This window comes from Portunus trituberculatus, chromosome 46 (genome assembly GCF_017591435.1).
Source record: "Portunus trituberculatus isolate SZX2019 chromosome 46, ASM1759143v1, whole genome shotgun sequence".
Classification (NCBI taxonomy): domain Eukaryota; kingdom Metazoa; phylum Arthropoda; class Malacostraca; order Decapoda; family Portunidae; genus Portunus; species Portunus trituberculatus.
In genome coordinates, this window is record NC_059300.1 from 18,739,463 (window position 1) to 18,761,167 (window position 21,705).

The 21,705-nt window shown below is 41.1% G+C and overlaps 1 protein-coding gene across 2 annotated transcripts in view; it reads right to left on the bottom strand.

Annotated features, from left to right (window-relative positions):
• LOC123519885 (sodium/bile acid cotransporter-like) overlaps positions 1-11,313 on the bottom strand; it is a 137,111-nt gene extending 125,798 nt beyond the window's left edge. Inside the window, exons 1-2 of one of the 2 annotated variants that reach the window (XM_045281521.1) lie at positions 10,871-11,048; positions 10,453-10,654 (exon numbers count right to left, since the gene is read on the bottom strand). The gene's annotated coding sequence lies outside the window, so the exon portion shown is untranslated. Of the gene's footprint in view, positions 1-10,452; positions 10,655-10,870 lie in introns of both variants that reach the window. The other variant, XM_045281518.1, reaches the window with a different exon arrangement.
• Between the last annotated feature and the right edge of the window lie 10,392 nt (positions 11,314-21,705).

Genomic DNA, 21,705 nt, shown 5'->3' on the forward strand with positions numbered 1-21,705 from the left:
GGTTTCTCCAGTCGCTAGGCACCGATTCTGACTCGGAAACTTAAGCGACGTAAAATTTCAATTGCAAATTGGCACGTGTGAACCCGCCAGCTAGAACTCATGGCTATAGTGCGCTCTCTCTCTCTCTCTCTCTCTCTCTCTCTCTCTCTCTCTCTCTCTCTCTCTCATGAACCAGCCTTTATAATTACCTGCTGCTGGCACAGTTGAGACTCTGGAGACAGAAAATATACAAAGCTCTCACGCGCGCAAATGTTGAACAAAAGTAAGGAGAAGATAAAAGTGAGAGGCCTTGACTTGAGTTGTGTTGCATCTCACCGTGACTCGCAAGAGACGACCAGACTCGGGTGGCGGGGGCAGGGGCTGACAGGGTGGAGAATAGGTAAGGATGGGAGGAATGGACGAAGAGAATATAAGGTAGTGTTATGGGGCTGAAGGTGATGGTGGGAAGTGATGACGGGGAGGAGGGAAGAAGGAAGACTGTATGGGGAGAAGGGAAGAAGGAAGACTGGATGGGGAAGAGATAGATGACGAGGGGGGATGAAGGATTAGGAAGGAATGCATGAAATGGTATACTCACGGACGATTGATTCTCTCTCTCTCTCTCTCTCTCTCTCTCTCTCTCTCTCTCTCTCTCTCTCTCGGTGACCTTGAGAGCATCAAGTAGGAAAATCATGCAAAAGTCAGTGAGGACATACACTGCAAGCATAAAAAACAAAGTTGACTCCCCATGCCGTCTTCAATTTTTCTCCCTTCCACCACCACCTCCCTAACATTTTGCATCACAACTACATAATGGCAAAATGAGGAATGACAACAGTCTTGCCAACCGGATGTTACAACACACACACACAAGCCAGAGGACCAGGGTTCGATTCCCCGGCCGGGTGGAGATATTTGGGTGTCTCTCCTTTCACGTGTAGCCCCTTTTCACCTAGCAGTGAGTAGGTACGGGATGTAAATCGAGGAGTTGTGACCTTGTTGTCCCGGTGTGTGTTGTGTGCCTGGTCTCAGGCCTATCCGAAGATCGGAAATAATGAGCTCTGAGCTCGTTCCGTAGGGTAACGTCTGGCTGTCTCGTCAGAGACTGCAGCACATCAAACAGTGAAACACACACACCTATCGCACCTAAATTTCACGAGTGTTCAGAAGCCGCTGGTGTTGTTGATTAACGGGTGCGAGCGTTGAGAACAGTTGCCACAGAGTATATCGCCACAGAATAAGCATCCTTCAGCACCATTGTCTGGCTGGGTGGATTGGGAATTTCCTGCCAACCATCGATGGCGCACAGCTACCTGATGGCAACCCTGCGCGCAGGTGTCCTTCGCAGCTGTTTACTTGTGCTTATACATTTCTCCGTATTTAAAGATAAGGTCACTGACTGCATTAAAAACTTGTACCAATGACAAATGTTTGAAGTAAAATGAAAAATAAAATGTAAAATTACAATCTTCGTATTATATAAGAGCTGCAATATTTCACGTCCTATTCTTTGTCCGAGATGATAGTGGCTTTTCTGTGTGGTTTAATGGAGGACTGTTCCAAGGATATCTCCAGTTGTCACAGTATAAAATCACACTCGGCAACCACTGTGCGTGTATTTCTTACAAGCTCCACCACACCCATGGAAGGCCGAAGCTAGGTTAAGGATTTTTTTTTTTTTATTTCTGGTCGCTTTAATATATTTCGATCTCTTCTCAAAGACTACTTATTTCTCACTTAAATTTTTACATAAGGATTATTTCTTTACTAGAGAAGAACCACGATACAAAAAAAAAATGTGAGGGGAAAAATTGTTATTCCAAAAACATTACAACAACAACAACAAGAACAACAACAACAACAACAATACTACTACTACTACTACTACTACTACTACTACTACTATCACTATATAAGGAGGAGGTAGTAGACACCTACCGAAACAATAACTTACTCCCAGTGAGATCTAATAGCACTAGTTTAGGAGGTGCTGTGAACCTTCCATTAAAGCTAGTTGTGATCCCGTTGAATGTTTCCCTTTGTGTCTCACAACTCAAGGGGGTAGTCACAGCCTACCCTCTAAAGACAGCTCTCCTTCTTCACACAAAACTACATGCACTTACCACACATACACCCTTCACTCCAAATCAAAATTTAAAAGAAAAATGGGACCCAAAATAAACAACGCCTCGGACTCCCCCCTGGGAAGGGGACCAAAAATGTCCCCAGGTCGGACACCTCTCCTGTTGAAGACCACAAATGCCTTGACACCTCCCTCAACTTTTTCTACATTAACTTCTGCAACATTCGCGGTCTTAGATTTAATTTTCAATCTGTGGAACACCACCTCTCCTCTACTAAACCTCATCTTCTTTTCCTCACCGAAACACAGCTGTCTGAGGCAACAGACAGTAGCCCCTTCTCTGTTCCCTCCTACTTTCTCTATTCTCATTTTCATTCCAAAGCTGGATGTTGCGTCTATGTACGCAACGACTTAACTTGCTCTCGTGCCCACGCTCTTGAGTCTTCCGAATTTTCCACCATCTGGCTACGACTTAACAGTCACTCTCAAACTAAATTCATCTGTGCTGTTTATCTCTCCCCTAACTCTTCTGACTATAGTAATTTCTTCGACTACTTATCTTCTACAGTGGAGCACATTCTGTCCCTCTATCCTTTCGCTGAGATTTCCATTCTTGGAGATTTCAATGTTCACCACCAGCTTTGGCTTTCCTCTCCCTTCACTGACCACCCTGGTGAACTAGTCTTCAACTTTGCTATCCACCATGACCTAGAGCAACTGGTGCAGCACCCTACTCGTATTCCTGACCGTCTTGGAGACACGCCCAACATTCTTGATCTCTTCCTCACCTCTAACCCTTCTGCTTATGCTGTCACCCTTTCATCTCCGTTGGACTCCTCCGATCACAATCTCATTTCTGTATCTTGTCCTATTTTTCCAATCACTCCGCAGGATCCCCCAAAGCGAAGGTGCCTCTGGCGTTTTGCCTCTGCCAGTTGGGGGACCTGAGGAGGTATTATGCTGATTTTCCTTGGAATGATTATTGCTTCCGTGTCAGAGACCCATCTCTTTGTGCTGAACGCATAACAGAGGTGTTAGTATCTGGCATGGAGGCGTACATTCCTCATTCTTTTCTCAACCTAAACCTTCTAAACCTTGGTTTAACTCAGCCTGTTCTCGTGCTATACATGATAGAGAGTTGCCCACAAAAGGTACTTGAGCCTTCCATCTCCTGAATCTCATGCACTTTATATCTCTGCCCGGAATCATGCCAAGTCTGTTCTTCAACTTGCCAAACACTCTTTCATAAATAGGAAATGTCAAAATCTTTCAAACTCAAACTCTCCTCGTGACTTCTGGCATCTAGCCAAAACCATCTCAAATAACTTCACTTCTTCATCTTTCCCTCCTTTATTTCATCCTGATGGCACCACTGCCATCTCTTCTGTCTCTAAAGCTGAACTCTTTTCTCAAACCTTTGCTCACAACTCCACCTTGGACGATTCTGGGTTTGTCCCTCCCTCTCCTCCTCCCTCTGACTATTTCATGTCTACAATCAAAATTCTTCGTAATGATGTTTTCCATGCCCTTGCTGGCCTAAACCCTCGGAAGGCTTATGGACCTGATGGGGTCCCTCCTATTGTTCTCAAAATCTGTGCTTCTGTGCTTGCACCTTGCCTGGCCAAACTCTTCCAACTTTGTCTATCGACTTCTACCTTTCCTTCCTGCTGGAAGTTCGCCTTCATTCAGCCTGTTCCTAAAAAGGGTAACCGTTCTAACCCCTCAAACTACCGTCCTATAGCTTTAATCTCTTGCTTGTCTAAAGTTTTTGAATCTATCCTGAATAGGAAGATTCTCAAACATCTGTCACTTTACAATCTTCTGTCTTTTTTTTTTTTTTTTTTTTTTACATTACAAGGGCACTGGCCAAGGGAAAACAGTGTTGGAAAAAAAAAAATCCCGCTGGTTGCCAGGCCCTGTTTAGAGGAAAGTAGGAGAAAGAAAAAACAAAAAAATCTAAAAGGAGGGTCCAGTTAACGTAAGAGGTGTCTTGACACTCCTCTTTTGAAAGAGTTTAAGTCATAGGCAGGTGGAAATACAGACACAGGTAGAGAGTTCCAGAGTTTACCAGTGTAGGGAATGAAGGAGTGAAGATACTGGTTAACTCTTGCATTAGGAAGATGGACAGAATAGGGATGAGAAGAAGTAGAGAGTCTTGTGCAGCGAGGCCGCAGGAGGGGAAGGCAAGCAGTTAGCAAGTTCAGAAGAGCAGACAGCATGAAAACAGCGGTAGAAGACAGATAAAGATGCAACATTGCGGCGGTGACTTAAAGAATCAAGACAGTCAGTTAGAGGAGAAGAGTTGATAAGACGAAAAGCTTTAGATTCCACCTTGTTTAGTAAAGCTGTGTGTGGATCCCCAGACATGAGAGCCATACTCCATACATGGGCGGATGAGGCCCTTGTACAGAGCAAGCAGCTGGGAGGAGAGAAAAATGGACGAAGACGCCACAGGACACCTAACTTCTTGGAAGCTGATTTAGCAAGAGTAGAGATGTGAAATTTCCAGTTTAGATTTTTAGTGAAGGATAGACCGAGTGTGTTTAATGTAGAGGAGAGGGAAGTTGAGTGTTATTGAAGAAGAGAGGATAGTTGTCTGGAAGGTTATGTCGAGTAGATAGTTGTAGAAATTGAGTTTTGAGGCATTGAACAAAACCAGGTTTTCTCTGCCCCAATCAGAAACAAGTGAAAGATCAGAAGTTAGGCGTCCTATAGCATCTCGCCTTGAGTCATTTAATTGTTGTTGGGTTGGGCGTCTGTTGAACGCTGTTGAATAATGCAAGGTGGTATCATCAGCATAGGAGTGGATAGGGCATTGAGTCAGATTTAGGAGATCATTGATGAATAATAGAAAGAGAGTGGGTGATAGGACAGAACCCTGTGGAACACCACTGTTGATAGTTTTAGGGAAGAACAGTGACCGTCTACTACAGCAGCAATAGAACGATCGGAAAGGAAACTGGAGATGAAGGTACAGAGAGAAGGATAGAATCCGTAGGAGGGTAGTTTAGAAATTAAAGATTTGTGCCAGACTCTATCGAAGGCTTTCGATATGTCAAGGCCGACAGCAAAGGTTTCACCGAAGTCCCTAAAGAGGATGACCAAGATTCAGTTAGGAAAGTAAGAAGATCACCAGTAGATCTGCCTTTACGGAAACCATACTGGCAATCAGAGAGAAGGTTGTGAGCTGATAGATGCCTCATTATCTTCCTATTAAGGATAGACTCAAAGGCTTTAGAAAGGCAGGAAATCAAAGCTATAGGGCGGTAGTTAGAAGGATTGGAGTGGTCACCTTTTTTAGGGACAGGTTGAATGTGAGCAAACTTCCAGCAAGAAGGATAAATAGAAGTAGAGAGACACAGATGAAAGAGTTTGACCAGGCAGTGAGCGAGTTCGGAAGCACAGTTTTGAGAACAACAGGAGGGACTCCATCCGGACCGTAAGCCTTCCGAGAATCAAGGCCAGAGAGGGCCAGGAAAACGTCTTTATAAAGAATTTTAATTTTAGGGATGAAGTAGTCAGAGGGTGGAGGAGTAGGAGGAATATGCCCAGAATCATCCAAAGTTGAGTTGGTAGCAAAGGTTTGAGCGAAGAGTTCAGCTTTAGAAAAAGAAGAGACAGCTGTAGAGCCATCTGGATGAAGTAAAGGAGGGAAAGACGAAGAAGTAAAGTTGTTAGAGATATTATTGGCTAGATGCCAGAAATCTCGAGAGGAGTTAGAATTGGAAAGACTTTGACATTTTCTATTGATCGCCAGTATGGCTTCCGTCAAGGTCGCTTTACTGGTGATCTTCTGGCTTTCCTTACTGAGTCTTGGTCATCCTCTTTTAGAGATTTCGGTGAAACTTTTGCTGTTGCGTTAGACATATCAAAAGGTTTTGATAGCGTCCGGCATAAAGCTTTGATTTCAAAACTGCCCTCTTACGGTTTCTATCCTTCTCTCTGCAACTTTATCTCAAGTTTCCTTTCCGACCGCTCTATTGCTGCTGTGGTAGACGGCTACTGTTCTTCTCCTAAACCTATTAATAGTGGTGTTCCTCAGGGTTCTGTCCTGTCACCCACTCCCCTAATTCTGGCTGCCGGTTTTGGCACTTTTTCTACTCTTTGGAGAGCCAGCGCTCAAGTGGACTTTTTTCTAACTTTCATTTTTTTGCCCTTGGCTGGCCCTCTTCCCTACGTAAAAAAAAAAAAAAAACCCTACGTAAAAAAAAAAAAAAAAAAAAAAACTATCATCAGTCATATTTCATAACTTTCAGTACTATATATTCAGTTTGTCAAATGTCCGACCCCCATAGGTGCATTGTAGTGATGCTTCCATCCTGGAGGGGTCCGAGGGGTCTCCAAGCGCACGGGTTCGAATCCTGTCCACGGTCCGAGTGTAGGTTGGGCTTCCTCACTCGGGGCAACGGTTTCCTAGCGGGTGGGCTTTGAGATAGGAGGTACCCTAAACAGTATCCCCTTTAGCCCATAAATTCCCGTGAAAAGCCCACATGGTATAAAAAAAAAAAAGGAAAACTGAAAAAAAAAAATCTCGGTTCCATATCTTATCAGTGAAGATGAAAATGCACGAAGATACTGCTCATCTCTTGAAGTAATCAGATACACATGACACAAACCTCACCGAATAGATAGTCGTGCAGGGATGCCAAAAGCGTGCGGTTCGGACGAGATGCTAGAGATTATAATAATAATAATAATAGTAATAATAATAATAATAATAATTAGTAATAATAATAATAATAATAATAACAATAATAATAATAATGACAATAATAATAATAATAATAATAATAATAATTATTATTATTATTATTATTATAATAAAAGTGGCAATAGGAAATAAAAAACAAAAGATAAGAAAATAAATAAAACGGTAAAAAATCATTAAGGAACACACACACACACACACACACACACACACACAATGCACTGAAGGACACTGCATAAAAGATAGTCAGAATAGTCGAGTCGTTGAAAGTATAATGCAGCAAAATATTCGGTTCTTCTTTACTTAGTACTTCTTTCTCTATATTCGTCTTAACTTTATAACTTAATTCTTTTTTCTTTTCTTGAGTGTGTTCGCGAGTGCGCTCACTCACACACTGACAGACCCAGCGCGCGCGGGGTGCCAAATGGAATGATAAAAAAGCAGAGAATAAGCGTTTTGAAACTTCCCTCGTGAAATAATTCAAATCATAATTGATAGAAGGCACAATGTGATTCTTAGTTAGCGATAAACCAACACTTCTTGTCAATACGTATTCCATCAGAAAAAGAAATGAAAGTATAGTTGATAGTTAATGAGTAAAAGATGCGGCAAAATCCTTCTTAAACTACCATTACTGTCATGAAAAATATCCTTGAAAGCCACAATAACTAAGCTGAGTCAATTCGAAGCAGTCAATATGATGCACCAACCTTTGGGGATAGAAGTAAAGGACGCACCAGGCATCATGTGTCACATGGTGCTTGGTTAAGACAAAAACAGGCAAGGTAATAAGGAGAATGACAAGATGACGCTTGAGAAGATAGCATGGGTGGCGCTATTGAGCTGGAGGAAATTGATTAGTTTGATAAAGATATGACCCAAGGAAAGGATTGGTGCCTCAATATGGGCATCATTAAGGGTGAGGATGGCAACCTTGAAGGTATTTCCAGGATTTGCGTCACTCACGTATAACAAAGTAGAATCTTTTCCCATCTACTTAGATACGCAGCAGAAACTCCAAGACAAAGCTTTGACCTTTATTAATCCGGTACACATTACCGTTATTAATATTTACTGATTTGCCACATCTTTCCTTAATTACTCTTGTTTCAAAGTTAACTAAAAATATTGGACTCGGACGATTACCGGTGTTCCACAAACGTGAAACCTAAAGTAAGACCAAAATTGTTGCACAACTCCAAGCTCTGATAAGATACTAGATAACTCCCTGTGGGATTACCTTATAGTGGTCAGTCTCCTCTATACAAGGGGAGACTCAGTAAGGTTGTAAAGCATATCTATAATCTTGCTTGTCTAAACAAGGCAGGTACACAACGTGCTTGTATTGTTACGTGGCTGAACAGAGATGTTATCCTCTGAAAACAAGATGATTTGTTCTTTTGTGTGCCTGAGATATGATGAGAAGTTATCACAGAAGAGACACCAGAGTGTAGTGTCCAACACCTGAGCCTGTTCTGTCGCATCTCCCTCTCCTCTCCTCTCCTCGATCTTTAAACACTACCGAACAACATTATTTTTGTAACAACTGCGTCAAGCGTTTTACTGTCTCCTCCCACGTGGCTTAGGGAAAGAAGAAGAAAAAAAATCCCTACATCATGATTGATTGATTTAAAATTCAGATAGCTTACGTACAGGACAAGGTAAATCCCTCCTCCTTTACTATTACTACTACCACTACTGTTACAAGTACATATGAAGAAATCTAAACAACTATACAAGTCATACCTACTTATGTACTACCTCCCTCTCTTCAACTCGATGCCAGCCACCCCTTGAGCTGCCCATCACCACGAGACTTTGAGCCGCAGACAAGACGTTGTATACAGGTAATCATCCTAGCATGCCTCTCGGCCCGATGGGCAACAATTGCACTCATTGATTTCCTGAGATGAATGGCTCCAATGGCCTTCCCTTCGATGCGAGGACGTCAGATATCTATACTGATATTCCTCTAACTGACTGAAGGGCTAATCGTACTGTAAGCTTGATGTCATCCTAGCTGCCCACACAGTAGAGACGGTCTGGAGATAGGTGTCATTTCTTCCACACAATTCACGCTTTGCCGCCACAACGTGCTGTCGAGATAAATAGTCACATGATATTGTATGGAAAATGAGATCCCTAATCACCAGGACAAACTATAACGTTATGCTCCATGCGCGCAGTCATAAACCTTCCTTGTGATGATGCATGAACGTTAGGACAACTAAGTAAACACACACACACACACACACACACACACACACACACACACACACACACACTAGTGCTGTTACTGTTATATGATAACTTAAAAACCTTTCCTTATAGTCTACTATGACACGGTGCAGTAAGTGGTAGTTATCACAAATGCTGTTTACAAACAACAAGATATTGTGTGATGGTAGTGCATCCAAAGAGGCAACTATACGCTATTCAGATCACTCCATCACATCATTTGATATGTAATAATGTTATTTGTGGAGAACGGGGAGGAGGTTGAAATTGCATGGTAAGGCCACATACCAACACACAGGAAAACAGCCACACATCCACGTCTTCAACCACGCCCATCGTGCAACGAAGGACAAGAGGAAGGGGAGGGAGGGAAGTGGTTATGCTGCAGTGCAACGTGAGTCCTGAGAGAGAATCATGGGGGGGAGGGGAGGGAGGGAAGCATCGTGTGACGGTGGGGAAAGTATAAGGCTGGAGGGAAGGCGCGCTTCTGGAGAAATGCGAATGTTATTTGTTGGCTTGCTTTTGCTTTCTGAAAGAAATCTGAAACCTCGATGGTGAATGCAAGCAGAAGGGAAGGAGCGAGTAATTAGTCTTATTAACTGTTATCTGAACCATCCACTACGGTGTTTGAAGATAGCATGTAAGGGAAAGAACGAAAAAAAAAAAAAAATGGCCACTGTGTTCGTTCATGGAAGAGTGAAGATAAAACTGTTCTTAATGACGCCACAACCTTGACGTGACAGCAGACAACTATTGCTTTTTCTCCCGAGACGCGCAGCGGACAAGATAAAAAGTACATTACAAAGATAGTGCAGTACAAAACAAACCTAAGTGTGAAATATAGTTGAGACCATATAAACAATTAGAAGCGTCTAGCAAACAATGTACTACGTAGGTGTACTAGATTTAAGGGGATGCTCTCTCTCGGTTGGGCTCGGAAAGCAAGTGGCACAGCGAAAGTCGTCGCTTCCAGTGGAGAAAGTAAGACGCGTCAACAGGTGAGGTGAGCAGCCACGGTGTTCCAGGTACTCCATGGGAATGGTGGAGGGTGGTCAAGGTTAGGTTAGTATATAAGGGTAGGAGGGGGGCCGGCGGGAATCCCGATGTCCAGGGTTTTCCTAGCTATCTTTGGTTTCTTCAGGCGGAATTCTAGTATCGGTGTGGTGAATAGCTACGCGCCGAGGGCCTGCCGGTGCGCTACAATTATACGTGCTTGACTTTGTGAAAGTAAACTTTTCGCTCATATCTAGAAATAAACTGGAGCCAATACACATTGGCCTCTACCTCGTACCCTACAGTAATAGCAGATACGTGTTGGAAGACCGTTATGCACTACATGGTTTTCTAGGGTGGGGGGAGGAATAATATGAATAAAGTAAAAGAGAGATGAAGCATTACAGACTATCTGAAGTTAACTTGGATGCAACACAGCGCTAAAACTCACCTGCACACTGTAAACAAGAACCCAGCGACAGAGGCACAACCACGCCGCGGTGTATATCAGACAGATGAACAGTCCCGTCAACACTGGAGAAGTGCGGGAGCCTCCGCGACTACACAAGCCAGACGGCGCCACACCACAGCTCTAAACTGAAGGGCGGTGGGCGGGGCTAGGGCAAGCAGCATGGCGCACCAGTCACGTACGGCTTAAAAAACAGTTTCCCAAACTTTTATATGCTTTTTATCGTCCATTCACTATACTTATCAGATCATTCTTGATGACCCTCTAACCTCTCATATAATATAAACAGTATTGGCCACACGCCGCCAGCAGATATATTGAAATACTAGAGAATCCTTATGCATGAAAAAACAAATTAAGAATAAACATCTGACATACTTGAACAAGATCAATTACTAACACAAGAAAATTGCGACTAAGACCGTTCTGAGCTTTTCAAGTTATATGTTAGGTCCCAACCGTCTCTTAAAAGACTAAGTGGTAGGGAGCCAACATCGACAACATAGTCGGCAAGGCGACACGAACGCAGCCCTACAAGCAGAGCGGACTTGACAGAAAGGCGGCAGGACAGCAACTGATTTATTAACAAATGGTAACCCAGGCATTGGCTCGCTATGCTGACTAAGTGACGTCAGTAGGCTGACGTGTCATCCTTTATATTATCAAAGAAATAAGCTATATAAACAAAGAAATAATGAATGTAACATGCAAAATATATATAGATTACAAAATCAATACAAACCTCACATTTAGCAACTAACAAACACATCTTAGAAATAGAATAATCCAGTACCCCACACCATACATTTTAGGACAAGTAAATATAAGTGTTTGAGATCCAACATTATACTTTCATACAATTACCGAATTTAAGGATTCCCTCGATCGAGGAGGCCATCATTCCTTCCCTATCTGGAAACCCAACTCGAGGATCTATTCCAAGCCATCACATGAGCCAACCTTCTTATCGCTTGCTACATTTGTTTGCCACAGGTCGTTACTTCATCACTCTTTCATTTACTGTTTCTTTTGGGAATGACGTTTCCTGCAATGTTTTCACAAAATCACCTAGCTCTTTTGTTAGTTTGAAATCAGACTTCTGCCTTAAACCTCCCAGAATACCCTCTGATCATCTCGCTCTCCGATTCATGCGAGATTGTTGCACTGTACAGTACTGGGGAGGCAAAGCTAGTAAGCCAGCACGATTATAGGCTATACATACCATGGCAGAATGAAACGAACTTGAATGCCACGATGCTGCCTGAGAACCTCAACATCACGCAGCAGCTGTTTGAACGCAGTAAACAAATACAACAAATGTTTACACACATGTCGACCATGGTAAGAAGCTTCACTGAAAGTGTAGATCAGTGCACTGTACACACAACTGACAATTCACACTGGAATTGCACTACTTTTACATAACTGTTAGAAATAAAAAAAAAAAAAAAAAAAAAATTTGGTTTCCACCTATAGCTCGCTACTATGCAATATATGTATAACACACACACACACACACACACACACACACAGTGTGTGTGTGTGTGTGTGTGTGTGTGTCATTAACAAGGCCATCAGTCTGGGTCTCTCTCCCCACCTGATAGTGTGGCTTGCCGACTTCCTCAATGGGAGGCGACAAGCTATGCGCTATTAGGGCTCCATGTTCTCCTTCCAACAGCTGACATGTTCCCCAGGACACCAAGACGAGTCGGTCCACTGTGGTTCCTATTACTGATTAATGATCAGACGCTCTCACCAACACCCCTCATCGCTGGAAGTACGTGGATGACTGCACCATAGGCACAAAAGAGACCCGGACTATTCGGCACTTCAAGCAAAGCTGGAGCAGCTAGAGGCGTGGACTGAGGAGAACTGGATGACAATACACCAAAATAAGACTGGTGATGCACGTCTGTACCTCTACAGCGGCATGCAGTCCCTATAGCTCCTCCCTAACTCTCGATGGACCGGCCCTCATCGCCTCCAAGTGGTTCGGTCGACCAAGCATCTCAGTGCAACAGTGAACGACCATGCAGCCAACCTAGAAGCAGTGCAGTATATGTCACCACCACAGTCAGGTCAGCGGCCTGCAGACTGTAGCCTGCGTACTTAAGACTTACATGCTGCGCAGACACAAGTCACTGGGGACGCCGGCAAACGAGTTGAGAGGGGTGTACCTCATCTTCATCCTCCCCAGACTTATGTATGCCTCCCCAGCGTGGTCATCCTCTCTCAGCTCCCCTAAACAGCAGCAGCTGGAGAATGTGCAAAAGAGGTCGGGCGTATAAGGTCATTCTCGGCCATGCCTACACCAGTTAACTACGACGACATGTACCGTGGCCACTCTGAGTTTGCCGAAGTTGTCTGCCAAACACCAATAGGCCCTGGAGAAACTTTTTTTTTAGGGGGGTTACTGCGTCACCCACGCCTGCGCCACATGCTCTCCCCTGATGTACTACCTCGCCCGGTCCGTGCCACAAGACACCACAACAATTAAGGTACGTGCGTGGTGGTGCCCTTGAGGGCACCATGCACGATACTTTTTCTCATATATATAAACGACATGCCAGAGGGAGTGAACAGCTACATAAATCTGTTTGCGGACGAAGCGAAACTGTGCAGAGTTATAAAGCAAAAAGAGGATTGTGAAATAATGCAGGAAGACCTAAATAAGATCTGGAAATGGAGTAAAAAGTGGGAGATGGAATTCAATGTGGACAAAAGCCATGTCATGGAAATGGGAGAGAGTGAAAGATGGCCAATGGGAATCTATAAGATGGGAGATGGAGTAGAACTAGAAAAAGTAAAAAAGGAAAAGGACTTGGGAGGGACGATGGAAGAAAACAATCAACCGGTAAGCCATATTGATAGAATTTTCAGAGACATAATTTGCTAAGGAATATTGGATTAGCATTTCACTACATGGACAAAGAAATGATGAAGAAATTGATAAGTACTATAATAAGACCCAGATTGGAATATGCAGGAGTTGTGTGGACCCCTCATAAAAAGAAACACATAAGGAAGTTGGAGAGACTACAAAAAATGGCTACAAGAATGGTTCCAGAATTTGAAGGGATGACATATGAGGAGAGACTAAAGGCTATGGATCTACCAACCCTGGAACAGAGAAGGGAGAGATGGGATGTGATACAAGTTTATAAATTGATTAACGGAATGGATCAAGTGGATAATGAGAAACTGATCCTGAGAGAAGAATATGACATTCGAAGCACAAGATCGCATAGTAAAAACTGAGGAAGGGAAGATGTCTGAGAGATGTTAAAAATATAGTTTCCCGCAAAGATGTGTTGAGACTTGGAACAGTTTGAGTGAGGAAGTGGTGTCAGCAAAGAGTGTGCATAGCTTTAAAGAAAAATTGGATAAGTGTAGATATGGAGACGGGGCAACACGAGCATAAAGCCCAGGCCCTGTAAAACTACAACTAGGTAAATACACACACACACACACACACACACACACACACACACACACACACACACACACACACACACACACACACACACACACACACACTGGGGAAACCAAAACAATTTACATAAGAAGAAATATGTCACAAGATGAGAGAATGAAGATGAAGGAGCTAGTATCTGAAGTGAAGGAGAGGAATGACGAAAGAACAGAGGAGGAAAAGATCAAGTTTTTTTGGAGGATGAGAAATGGGAGGCTAAAGAAGTGGTGGATAAAACAGACGGAATAGGCATTACATGGAAGAACGAGACTAGGAATGGAATAAAAGTGACTTATACGAACATAGATGGATTTCTGTCTAAGAGGCTAGAATGTATGGATTACCTAAGAAATAACGAACCGGACATAATGTGTGTAGTGGAAACAAAGCTAAGGCCCGAAATAAAGCTAGACTGGTTTGTTGTAAAACACTACAAAGTATGGAGAAATGATAGAAAAAATAAAGGAGGTGGTGGTATAATGGTTCTTACTAAGGAAGATCTGATAGTGAAGGAGGTGAACTATAGTAAGAGAAATGAGGAAGTGATAAGTATGCTTATAACAGATGGCAAGAGGGACATTAATATTATAACAGTATACATACCACCCAGAACCAGTGCTTGGGAATATGAACAGTACCAAATGGTGATGAGAAATACTCTAGACAGAATGAAGCAAGAACTCATCAGAAAGGATAGAGTGATGATAGTTGGAGACTTTAATTGCAAAGAAATAGTGTGGGAAGACTACGCAGTGGTGAATGGTGATGAGTGGGCAGAAGAATTGTTAAAGGTAGCAACAAATAACTTGATGACACAGTGGGTGAGATCACCAACAAGGTGCTGGGGACAAGATGTTGCAGCAAGGTTGGATTTGGTATTTACCAGGGGAATCTCTCTAAAAGAGGAAATTTAACATGAAAGTCCCTTGGGGAAAAGCGATCATGATGTCCTAAGCTTTGAGCTGGATACAGAATTAAGCACGAGTAAGATTGTGGAACGCAGGGAGGAAAAATTAAATTATACTAGGGCAAATTATAACCATATAAGGGAGTTCTTTAATGAAATTGACTGGTCCGTGGTATACCAGGAAAGAGATATGCAATTGAAATACGATAAATTTATGGATTTGTATAACTCTGCTGTGAAAAAGTTTGTGCCATATTACAGAAAGAGGACTTTAAATAATAAACAGTGGTTTAATAGAAATTGTGAAGAAGCAAAAAAGAACAAAGAAAAGGCATGGAAGAAACTTAAGAAAAACAGTGATGTATTATCAAGGAAGGCTACAAAACAGCAAGGAATAGATATGTTGAAGTAAGGAGAACAGCACAGAAGGAATATGAACAGAGGGTGGTGGAAAACTGTGATAGTGACCCAAAATGTTTTACAAATTCATAAATGGAAAACTAAATAAAAGGGAGGCAATAGAAAAGGTAAAAACGGGAAGAAGTATATGAAGATGCTGGAGAGATAGCTGAAATTTTGAACGACAACTTTTGCAAAGTGTTTACAAAGGAGGAGCATTTTATGGGAGGAAGGCCTACGGAAATAAAGCAAATGCAGGACATCATGGTTACTAAGGAAGATGTAAGGAAAATTATAAGCAATCTGGATATTAATAAATCAATGGGGCCTGATGGCATATCTGGGAGGTTGCTAAAAGAATGTAAGGATCAATTGTTGAACCCCATATTTGATATTGTGGAAACCTCCATACGAACAGGATTAGTCCCGAAAGAGTGGAAAAGAGCTGACATTGTGCCTATATATAAGAATGGTAGTAGAATGGAACCGCTAAATTATAGACCAGTATCGTTGACTAGTATATTGTGCAAGGTATGTGAAGAAGTAATTAAAGCTAAGTGGAGTGAGTATCTAGAAAGTGAAAACATTCTGAGTGAAAGGCAGTTTGGTTTCAGAAAAGGAAGATCGTGTGTATCCAATTTATTATGTTTTTATTCAAGAGTGACTGACATACTACAACATAGAGAGGGATGGGTGGATGCTATCTACCTGGACTTGAGAAAGGCCTTTGATAAAGTACCACACAATAGACTGATGTGGAAACTAAAGATGATTGGAGGAGTAAATGATAAACTAGCAAAATGGATGGAAAATTACTTAATGGGAAGAGAAATGAGAACAGTGGTGAGAGGAAGGAAGTCCGAGTGGAAGAAGGTAACCAGTGGAGTTCCACAAGGGTCAGTGCTGGGTCCCATCATGTTTTTGATTTATGTTAATGATATGCCAGTAGGAATTGACAGTTACATGAACATGTTTGCGGACGATACTAAAATTATGAGGAGAGTAAAGAATGTGGAAGATTGTAACAAGTTACAGGAAGATCTTGATAAAATATATGAGTGGAGTAAAGAGTGGCAGATGGAATTTAATATAGACAAGACCCATGTTATGAAAATGGGAAGAAGTAGATACAGACCAAACTGGGATTACAGGCTGGGTGATGAGAAAATTAAAGAGACCAATGAGGAGAAAGACTTAGGAGTAACCGTGCAAAACACTTTGTCACCGGAGAAACACATTAACAAGATTTTTTGGAAAACATACAACATGCTTCAAAATATTGGCCTTGCATTCCACTACCTAGATGAAGGAATGATGAAGAAGATATTATGTACCTTAATAAGACCCCAGCTAGAATATGCAGCATGTGTCTGGTCACCGCATATGAAGAAAAATGTGAAGAAGGTAGAAAGGGTACAGAGGCTGGCAACAAGGATGGTACCAGGACTCAGGGAGTTAGACTATGAGGAAAGACTGAGGAAGCTGGGGCTGACCACATTAGAAGAGAGAAGAACAAGAGGAGACATGATAACTATGTATAAATTGGTGAACAAGATTGACATACTGGATAGAGAGTTGATAAAGGTGACCACAAGTAATCATCTCCGAGGACATGGAAAAAGCTAATAAAGGACATCTGTCTAAATGACGTGAGAAAATACAGTTTCCCGCATCGTAGCATTGATAAGTGGAATAAACTGAGCAGTCATGTCGTTGACGCGGTGTGTGGCAATCAGATGAAAGAGAGATATGACAGGAATGGACAAGGAGACAGGACACAGAGAGCTTAGCTCGGGCCCTGTAATACACAAATAGGTAAATACAAATAGGTAAATACACACACACACACACACACACACACACACACACACACACACACACACACACAGTGTAGTGTAGGGTAGTAGCACGCGTGTTCACAACCGAAAAGGCCCAGATTCGAGTCCCGGGCTTAGCAAGGCATACGGGCCTCTTAATGTGTAGCCCCTCTTCACCTAGTAGCAAGTAAGTACGATATGTAATTCAATGAGTTGTGGCCTCGTTTTCATGGTGTGTGGAGTGTGGTGTGATCTCAGTCCTAAGCGAAGATCAGTCTATGAGCTATGAGCCTGCTCCGTAATAGCGTAATGAGGAAGGCTGGCTGGATGACTTAGTTGGGTGACCAGCAGACGACCGTGAATGTAATACACACACAAATCCAGTCTTAACTGTAGTATGCACACGCCGTATTAATGTCATAATGACTGTCTTAACGGCGGACCATGGACATGCAGTTGAGCACAGACAGACGAAATAGAAAATTGAGATGAAGGGAGAAGTTAGCAGAGTTCCCGCAGCAATACTAAAATAACTAAGGTATCCTTTAGAAACTCAGAGGCTGAACGAGAAAGAGTGACAGAAAACGTTCTTCTCTTCTACCTCAAGGGATGACTTTCTACTGTTTCACGCAAGGCTGTAGATTTCGCCTCTCCTACTGACAGTAAGTACTTAAAACCATCCTTGTAGCTGCTTGTGATCACCAACACCACTCCATACTTCATACATGGTCAGCGATGGATAATGTAAAGAAAATAGTTTTTGAGTGCAGATGTGTATAAAGACAAGCAAATTTAAACAAAACTTGACAAAATAGTTTGTTGCAAATTTAGTTTTGTTTAGGGGCAAAACCGTCAGCAAACCGTACTATGAGCGAGTGCTGTAAACCTACAACGAGAGTGTGACACCCGCCCTGTCTTCCACTTCCATTCCAATGCCAACACTACACTTTCCCTAATCAAATTTACCTCCAACATTTTGACGGTAATTTCCTCCCACCCTCAACCGTAGATATAGAAATGCTACACATGTAAGGTATACTCATTAGACTTGAATCTCCGATAACAGTACTGTCACTCTTTCTTTCTTTTCATAACTTACTTTTATCTGTTTTATTTGACTTTCATCCTCTTTTTATAACTACTTTTACTTTTGACCACACTAGCTATTCATTCCCTTTCATTTCTCTCAGTCCAAGTTCCCGCAACCCCCTTTTTTATTAAACGTAATTAATTTCTTAGGCATATATTGAATTTTTATCACCATTTCTCTCATAATTTATTCCCTTTATCTACGTAACTCACAATGATAAATAAACTATTTTAGGCTGACTTCCATTTACGTGTAAGTCGCTTATTCATCTTATAGAGATAAAATACTCGTATATATAAAACAAAGTCAATGAACTGTTACCTAGCGGCTTGAATGGAATTCAGAAGCAGGAATTCTCACTAAGATGTGAGTTGTATGCATTTATCTACTATTTTTAGATGTTTCCCTTGGTAGACAATTTGGTTTTCATGCATGTTTCTTTTCAGGGACAGGGGAACATAGTTTCAATTGTAGAATACATATAGTCTGCGAGAACTTGTATGTGGTCATACGTTTATTACATGTAAGTTAACGTACTCTCTAACCAAACAACAATTCCTCTCTATTCTAATTATATCACCTCTTGTCATTACATCTCAAATGTTGTTAGATATTCAATAACTTCATCTGTTTATTGTTTACTGTTTTGTGAGACAGGTACCCTATTTTCCATTCAGGAACTAAAACAAGGTCAGAAGTTAAATGCTATGTTCAATTCCTGTCAAGTTTGATTTCTGATGAACAAACGACACTAAGACATGGAACATAGAATCATCAATATAATAGTGGATTGGGCAAGAGGTTTGTTCGCGAAAATTTATGAATAATAGTGATGATATAGCCTAGCAGAACCCAGTGGAACACTACAACACTACTGTCAATAGAGTTCAGCATGAGAGTTGCTTAAATGGAAGTCTGAAATGAATAGAGACTATATGATGGAAGCTTTCTGCTTTATGATTTACGACAGATTCCAAGCTTTGATGTGTTAAAAGTAACAGGAAAGGTTTAACCAAAATCTAGATGTTTTCCCTATTGAACGAAGTATATAGTTTCACTATAGTAACATTCCTTAACATTGCTATAGTAACATTCCTTAACATTCATTAACACAATCAAGTTTTCCTGTCCCAGATTGTTTAATTTAACTTGTTTATTTAAATTACATTATTTTTTCATAGGAAAGGAATGAGCAACAAGCACTGCTCACATGTTCCAGATTTTACAGTAACGTATCATAATACTAACACAAAAACTTTTTTTCTTTACCATAATGACAAGTCTTATTGCCACATTTTCTTTGTAAATCCTGATATGCAATTGAGACTTGGGCAGTGAAGACACATTTCATTGGTGCGGTATTGACAGTGTGGCTCTCAATATGCTGTAACTGAATGAGAAGGGTTCTAACAGTACTGTCCAATGAAAATTTCACTCATCGCCATAGTAAGAATAGTAAGCTTGGCCAGAATAAGTCTCACCCACCTGATAATGTCTTGTTATTTCCCGCTGTCCAATACGGACACTGACCAATACGTACTAAGATACATCCTTTGCGACTAAAGTCAAGGCTTTAGTGACAAACCCAAAAGCCGTGAAGAGAGAGAGAGAGAGAGAGAGAGAGAGAGAGAGAGAGAGAAGTGAAGGGGGGAGAGGATATGCAGTAAAGGCTTCAAGTCAGGGGTGAGAACAGGTAATTTCACTTCATTGAGACTGATAGTGATGTGGTGCATGGCACAAAAAAAAAAAAAAGTCAGCAGGTCTTTTAGTTCTTCGTTATGATGGAACAAGACCTACAGTCTACTTTAGATGGATATTCAGATGCAATATTCATCAGGTGGTAGTGTGACTCCACGTATGGATCTTAAGTAGCCTAAGCATATAAAAAAAAAAAAAAAAAAAATTCAAACCATGATTTCACCATGTGGTTTGCTCCACAGTGACATTAGGAGTGACACACTCCAGGTCAGTCTATTTACTATACGCGGCAGTATTTTCTGGCGATGACAGGGACTGTACCTGCAATTGGCAGAGTTCACTAAGACAAGTAGACTGCAGGCGTGGTACCTCACACCCATTCATCACAAAATGCCTGCACCTCATGTACTTACCTGTTGACACGCAAAGGAACACCAATTACTGGCGAAACTTAATTCAAGTTTTTTTTATTCAAGATTATATCACAATCAAGTGCTGCTACAATAGATCGGTGACTGTTTACTAGTCTCGGACGAACTGTTGTTGCTGCTGCTGCTGACTATGAGACTCAGACGACAGACGCATTTGAGGGTGACAACACTTATACTTTGGTAAAAAAAAAAAAGAAAAAATAATTGTAGTAGACACCAAAACATCAGTCAGAAGGAAACTTTATTGGAGAAAATTCTGGCTGATATTAGGAGAGCATAGACAGTTCTCCATTATGTCTAAAAGATAATAATAATAATAATAATGATAATAATAATAATAATAATAATAATAATAATAATAATAATAATAATAATAATAATAATAATAATAATAATAATAATAATAATAATAATAATAATAATAATAGAGAGAGAGAGAGAGAGAGAGAGAGAGAGAGAGAGAGAGAGAGAGAGAGAGAGAGAGAGAGAGAGAAGCAATAACTAGTTGCAGATCAATGTAAAAAATATATGTATATATATAAACGAACGCTACAAAATTAAATACCCAAGAAATTTGCGATCATTCACACAAACACTTATAGAAACACGTATACATAAATAAGAAGTAATTTATAACCAACTAAGCTACATTGGAATAAATTTCAAGACATGTTCCAAGCATTACTTCTTACTTTTCTCACCTAGGAAGGAGCACAAGCATATTCACATAAAGACAAAGCCCCTATCAGCAGTAGTTGGAGCAATTCCTCGCTTGTTTCGCTCTGGCCATGAAGCACAAAACAGCTTAAGTAACCCGAGAATAAAGCTTGATAGAGTCGCTGTGAGGGCTTTCAACGGCTGCTATGAAAGATATTTTTTACATAAAAGACAGCCTAAAATATCGAGCGCCATCTAGACATAAAAAAAAGTCAGATATGACGCCTCTGTCCTCCATGCAGTGACACGGTGAGGCTCAGCTTGAAGCAACTCGTCGACTTGCTGCAGCTGATAATGTGAAATATTCTCAGTTACTTTAATTGATTATTGCTTGTTTGACCAATTTTATATGCCATCAGTTTCTTCTCTTATTTTAACAATTAAACTCGCATGAAAATTTGTGAAAATCGCTAATCCTTAAAGACTCGCAAGACAAACTTTATTAATTTATCATTCTTAAAAAAGATAAATAAAATAAATAAATAAAATTAATAATTCTTTCATTTGACATATATTCTGTATCTGAAAATAAATACATATTGTAACCAATAGGATGTAAAATTTAATATTGATGTAATATTAAAAATTATGAGGGCAAAATAACATTACTAATTGTCTGTCTTGAGCTTACTGCTGCTAAGCCCCAAAACACACACACAAAAAAAATAGACCAATAGTTCCTTTAAATGTGTATAAAACATCAC